Here is a 6,984-nt window from a genome sequence, read left to right as displayed (position 1 = left end):
GGTCCCTTGTGAAAATTGCTTTCTTTGTAAATTAAATGGGTGATTCTGGTTGGGGCAAAATTACCTGCCTAGTCAGTTTGATGATAGGAGGTAATCCATAATAGAATTGAACAGATGCCAGTTGGGAAGCTGAAACCCAAAGGTTCATGTCAGAGCCTGAAGATGTGAGTGAAGGGGATTCAGCTGTGTGCCCAAAGCTTCAGGATCACATAGATGCCTGAAACTGCTAACCGAGTATCCCCTGGGTATATTTAGAGAGTATCAAGATGGAACTTAGATTCTGAAGTTAGAGAAGACATGGCAGTTGACATGGGTATGTGACTTAGTAAGCACATTTGCAAAGGAAAGGAGGGATTCAAGAGGACTATGCTGTCATGGAGAATAGTTGTGTGAATGATGGGAAGAGGGACAATAATAGTAGCCATTTTGGACTTGGAAGCAGCAGTTAACAATCTTGGAAACATGTTGGCCTTATAGTGACTCATTGTATAAAAGTACTGAATTGTAGAGGCAATTGTAGGGGCTGGGGAGCCTTTGCTGTTCCTTGAATTCTGAAGTCAGAGGATCTGATACAATGCTTTTATCAGATGATGTTTATCTTAATTATGGGAAAATTTCTGAACTCCCAGAAAAAAGAATACCTAGGGAAGAGGACAAGTTGACCTAAGTTTCATATTGGGAATAAGATCAAACTGCAGTTTGATTGTCTGTAGGTCCATGACAGTTTAAATTTGAACAAAAAAAAATCTCTCAACTCAATTGCTGAGAGTCCATTTCCCTTTGCTACTTAAGAGGCATTTCCCCCTTCTAATCAGGGCCACCTGGCCCTCTAAGGAGGTGGAGTGGCTCTCTATGTGGTTTGATTGATTTGAGCTATCCACAAGGACTCCCTGCCTAACCCAAAGTATTTTGGCCTGTCAACTTATTGAAATTCTAATTGGGAAAATCATTCCTTTGAGTTCAGACATTATCTCTATAGACAGCCAGTTACTTGGAAGGAAGAGTCAATTTCCCCAAAGTGCATAAGAATAAATTAGTCAGTCAGCCAGCAAGCATTCATTAAATACCTACTATGTGACAAGCACTGTAAGAACACAGGATAGCCTTATCTTTCAGGGAGCTCACAGTTAATAGAAAACAACATGAGGACAACTATGTACAAACAAGTTATAGACAGAATAAATTGATGATCATCAATAGAGTAAAGGCATTGGGATTTTAAAGGATTAGGATCTTGTAGAAAGTGGGTTTTTAGCTAATACTTGAAGGAAGCCAGAGATGGAGATGAAGAAAAGCATTCTAGGAAAGCAATACAGTGAAAATGTCCAGAGTGTACCTACCCTAAATAAAGTTGTCAGATTCAGTTGAATTTGATGTAACTAACTCTTGTAAAGTACTTAGTAGTGCCAGGGTTTGTACTAAGCAATAGGCATAGATTCAAAGACCAATACAAAAAAATCTTTTTCATCAAGAAGTTTACATTATACTTGAGGGGAACACTATGTATACAGATACACTTTAAAAAATACTAAGTAAATACAAAGTAATTTTTGTGGGGACAGAGAGAATTAAGATTAGGAGGATTAGGAAATCAGGAACTATGAAGCAGCTGAACCTCAAAGGGATCTAGAGAGTCTAAGAAATGGAAATGAGGAAGGAAAGAATTACAGACTTGAGGAAACACCCTGAATCAAGGGCCAGCGATGGAGATATGACGTTGTGTACATGGAAACAGCAAATGGCTAGAAGGCATAGTATATGAAGAGGAATATATGTAATTGGTCTAGAATATATGGTGGAGTCATATTGTGATTAGATTTATATATTAAACAGATGAGTTTGTATTTTGTCCTACAATTAATGGTGAGCCACTGGATTTTTTCTTTTTTTGTTTGTTTGTTTGTTTTTGTAGGGATAGGTGAAAATGGATATAATCAGGCCTGTGCTTCAGAAGGATTAATTTGGCAGATGATAGAGAAAAGACAGAAAGCAGGGAAATGAATTAGGAGGCTTTTTACAGTAGTTCAGGTGAAAGGTGATGAAGGTCTGAACTAGGGTGGTGGCCATGTAAACAGAGAATGAGATGGGTGAGAGTAATGTCATGGAGGTAGAGCTGACAAGACTTGACAATGTTGGCTATATGGGTGAAAGGGAATAGAGAGTCAAGATATGAATGACAGATAAAAGCTTGTATTTTATTCTTTTCAAGTATTTGAATTTTAACAAGCCCCAAATCTTAAGCCAAACAGAAGAAGGATCTGGGGACTTTTATCCTGGAAAAGTAAAGACCTAGATAAGACATGCAAGCTGCTATCAAGTAACAAGACTGTTAAAAGGAAGAAAGTTCAGACTTGTTATGACTGGTTCTAGAAGGTAGGACAAAGAGCAATGGAGAGAGGTTTCAGAGAGGCTAATTTAGGCTTAATATGTACAGGTGTTAAGCAGACAACACTAGACTGAGGCCACAGGGACTAGCTAACTTTTCTAATCTTTTACCTGTTATCAAAGTTTGTCCAAAATTTATTGCTCTGGAGTTGTCTCTCTTCTTAATAAAGAACTGGGCTCTTAGGATTTTATTTCACTCCCACCTCATATTCCTAAGGGACAATTCTCTTTTCAACTTTAATCTAAGACAGAAAAGAGATGGGGGGAAAGTACCTCGAATACCAACAGGAATTAGGCATAAAACCAACAGTTTTATTCCTGTACAAAGAAGAGAAATGTAAGTAAAAGATTCATAGAATGATCACCACTGGATGGCAATGAATGAGAAGCAGTTGAGAGGTCAGTATTCAACCTTCCTTGACACATTTGCAATAGGGCTGCTCATTAATTATTTTCTATCTCATTTTTACTAAGCGCAGCCTGATTAATGCTACTTCTACTTTGTCTCTACCCTTCCTCTCTTATCACCCTCTCTATTTTCTCTTTGCACTTCTCTCTCAACTATGAAAACCTGCCTGAAAGTACTTGTGAAAATGCCACCTGTGTCCTTAAGTCCTTGTTTCTTACCTAAAAACCTTAATGATCTTTAGCAATGTCTTCTAGATGTTATGCCCATTTGAATCATTAGTATTATAGCCTGATCATCATTTATTCTGACAAAGCTTGGAGGTTCTCTGGTATGTCTTGGATATATTCCTGAGGAAGACCTTTTTGTTGTTATGAGATTGACAGCTGCCCCAGTAGCCTTTGCTACAGAGTCTCAAACCCTTACCAATCCTCTCTTCGTTCTGTGACCTTTTCTGGATGATCTTTCACTGAGGGCACCTGTGAATACTTTTCAGCATCCTTGGAAGACAAACAGCTGCTTCCTGATGAAGGGATCAGCTTCCTCTACTTTGAGAAGAGCCTTCCTCTCTCTTTGTAGTGAATATGCTCAGATCTCATTCTCCCTCCCATAGTGAGGACTGTTACATTTTGTCTTCATGTTGGGCAGAAGATACTTAGAGATTTGGGGTATTCCTTCTCTAATACTACCAAATTGAGACCATACTGGCTTTATTCCATCCATAAGAACCCCGATTTCATTTAATCACTTAACATAGATTAGGTTTGTGGTTATTTTTTTTAAACAAAATAATACTTATTTCAAAAATGTAGCAACGGGAAAAAGCACAAATATTTCCCCCTAACACCTTGGAATCATTTCCTCCTCTATCTCACCTTGTTCTCTGGGAGAAGAAGGCTCAAATTTAGCTCAGTTCCTACATAGTATTAGTCCCATCACATTCATGCCAGGATGTGATACAATTTCCAGATTCTCATTCTAGATATTACTTGGGTTGAGTTTTAAAGGTCACTACTTCCTCCTCAGGGCACTGATGCTAAGTTGGCTCCAAAACCTGGGAGACTTTTACATCCCCTACACTGAAACTCATGCTTTTTTTTTTTTTTTTTTAAGGAAATACATAATTCTCTCTGACAGCCTGAAGTATTAGAGATGTGTCCCTTGAAACCTTTTTTTTTTTTTTTAAACCATTTTTGTCTCCAGGAGAAAGTCTGATATAGCTAGTCCTCTGACAGTGGAATAGTAAGCTTCAAGAAATGCTAGGGATTTCATTGCAATAAAGAATTTTAGATAAAAACTAGATTATTTGGGGAGGTGTTATAGAGGAGAATTCTTTATAGGTATAAGCACAGGTCACTGAGGTCCCTTAAGCAGTCTATGAAAGTCTATGATTCTGTGAAACTCTAGTTAATAACATTGGAAATTAGTTACGTAGGCAAGATGAAGTTTTAGGGAAAGAGGCATGTCTTTGTTGTCCACTTGATCTATATAGATCAATTATTATAACTGTCATTTAACTAAATAGGCACAAGAAAAGGACATAGGACCATAGTTTTAGTGCTAAAAGGGAGCTTAAAAATACTGAGTCCATTTTATCATTTTGCAAGTGAAGAAAGTGAGAGGCCCTGAGAGATTAAGTGACTTGCTCAGGATTACCTAGTTACTGGTAAAGCTGGAATTCAAACTCCAAATCCTAGGTCCCTTTCATTGTATTATGCTGGTCTTTAGATAATGTTGGACAAAAGGAGAGGGATGGAGGCAAACAAGATCTTCATGGATGTTGCTTTGGAGAGGTCAGCCTTAAGAGATTCTGAGAGCTGGATGGCAGAGTGGGAAATAAGTTGAACTGGGAATAAAGGGACTTGATTTATAATCTTATTCAGTCCCTGGCTTTCTATTTGACTTTGGGCTAATCACATGACTTCTCCAAGCCTCAGTTTTTTTATCTATAAACTGAAGATAATCTAGCTGTTCTCTAAGGTCCATCCAAACTCCAACTTTCTAGAAACCTAGAGATATTAGGCATGGTTCCTATAATAGTTTTTCCTAGAGCTGGCTTAATATGATATTTAAGAAACCCATAGGAATTTCTTTGTTCTTATAGCTATAGTTCTGTTTTCATCAAATAAATTTAAGCATACAAAATGAGGACAAATGAAAATGTTATTAGATGGAAATGAACCATGATTCATTATGATAGGAATCAAGATCAGTGTTGTAGTGGAAAAAAACCCTGGAGTAGAATCAGAGGGGCAGTTTTGGTTAGAATACCAGGCTGAGAATCAGGAAGAACTGAATGCAAATCCAGACTCAGAAATTTATTAGGTATGTGATCCTGGGCATATAACTTAACTTTTGTTAAAAACCTTAATTTCCCTGTTTGTAAAATAGGGGTAATGATAGCATCTTCTAGAGTTGTGAGGATCAGATAAGTAATAATTATAAAATGATTAATACAATACCTGGCATATACTAAGTTCTATATAAATGCTGTTATTATTAGTATGATAATATTATTATTATTATATATTACATTATTCATAATATATTACATATAACATATTATCTTATATATTATGATAAACATGTTAATGATTATCATTTGTGGTGGCAGTGGTAGCAGTAGTAGTGATAGTGGTCTTGGTATTGGTAGTAATAGTAATACTAGACAACATGTAATCTTGGAAGGCATTTAACTTCTTTGAAGCTGTTTCTTCAGAAATAAAATGAGACAGTTGGATTAGGTGATCTCTAAAGACTCAGTTCTAAATCTATGATTCTAAGTTATTTTGTCTTTCTATATCTCATTTTTTTTCTATCCATAAAATGGTGATACCTTAACTAACTTATAGTGTTATTTTTTTTAACAATCAAATGGTATAATACTTTGACAGTCAGTTAACAAGTATTCATTAATCATTTACTATGTGCAAGGCTAAGGGTTAGGAATGCAAAGAAAGTTAAAAAGTCTTTTAAAAAGGCATTTGTAAATAACTTTCTAAATTATAAATCACTATATAAATGTCAGCAATAATTATTCTGATAACTGATGTTGTTATTCATCATTTCAGTCACGTCCAACTCTGTGACCCCATTTGGGTTTTTCTTGGCAAAGATATTGGAGTGGTTTTATTTCCTTCACCAGCTCTTTTTACAGATGAGGAAACTGAGGCAAGGGTTAAGTGGTTTTTAAAAAACCCTTTTTATAAAAAAATAACTTTTTTTATTGTTTTCTCTTTTTCTGGTTACACATATATACATTAATTTTTAAAATACATATTTCTTTATGAATTGTGTTGGGAAAGAAAAATCAGAACAAAAGGGAAAAACTACAAGAGGAAAAAAAAAACAGAAGAAAAAGAAAAAAGTGAACATGCCATGTGTTGATTTACATTCATTTCCCATCGTTCTCTCTCTGGATGAAGATGACATTTTCTATCCAAAGTTTATTGGAGTTGCCTTAGATAACTCAACTACTGAGAAGAACCAAGTCTTTCATAGCTGATCATCACACAATCTTGCTGTTACTATGTATACTGTATTTCTGGTTCTACTTGCTGCGCCCAGCATCAATTCATGTAAATCTTTCCAAGCCTTTCTAAAATCAGTTTGTTCATCATTTTTTATAGAATAATAATATTCCATAACTTTCATATGCTATAACTTATTCAGCCATTCCCCAATTGATGGGCACTTATTCTCCAATTCTTTGCCACCACAAAAAGAACGCTAATATTTTTGCAAATGTGGATTGCAAGGATTAAGTATTAATGGTTTAGAATTCCCAATCCCTACATTTTTGTCCACCTGCATTTTTGATTTCCTTCACAGGCCAGTTATACACTATTTCAGAGTCCGATTCTTTTTGTACAGCAAAATAATGGTTTAGACATGTATACTTATTTTGTATTTAATTTATACTTTAACATATTTAACATGTATTGGTCAACCTGCCATCTAGGAGAGGGGGTTGGGGGAAGGAGGGGAAAGTTGGAACAAAAGGTTTGGCAATTGTCAATGCTGTAAAATTACCCATGCATATAACTTGTAAATAAAAAGCTATTAAAAAAAAGTATTAATGGTTAAATGACTTGTCCAGGGTCACACAGCTAGTATGAGTCCATATTTGATTCTGATAACTACATAATAGGAAATATATTAAGAAAATTGTCAAAGGTTCTGTCAAAAAGAGT

The sequence above is a fragment of the Antechinus flavipes genome, chromosome 1, assembly GCF_016432865.1.
Source record: "Antechinus flavipes isolate AdamAnt ecotype Samford, QLD, Australia chromosome 1, AdamAnt_v2, whole genome shotgun sequence".
Taxonomy (NCBI): domain Eukaryota; kingdom Metazoa; phylum Chordata; class Mammalia; order Dasyuromorphia; family Dasyuridae; genus Antechinus; species Antechinus flavipes.
Note: the sequence above shows the minus strand (reverse complement) of the source record.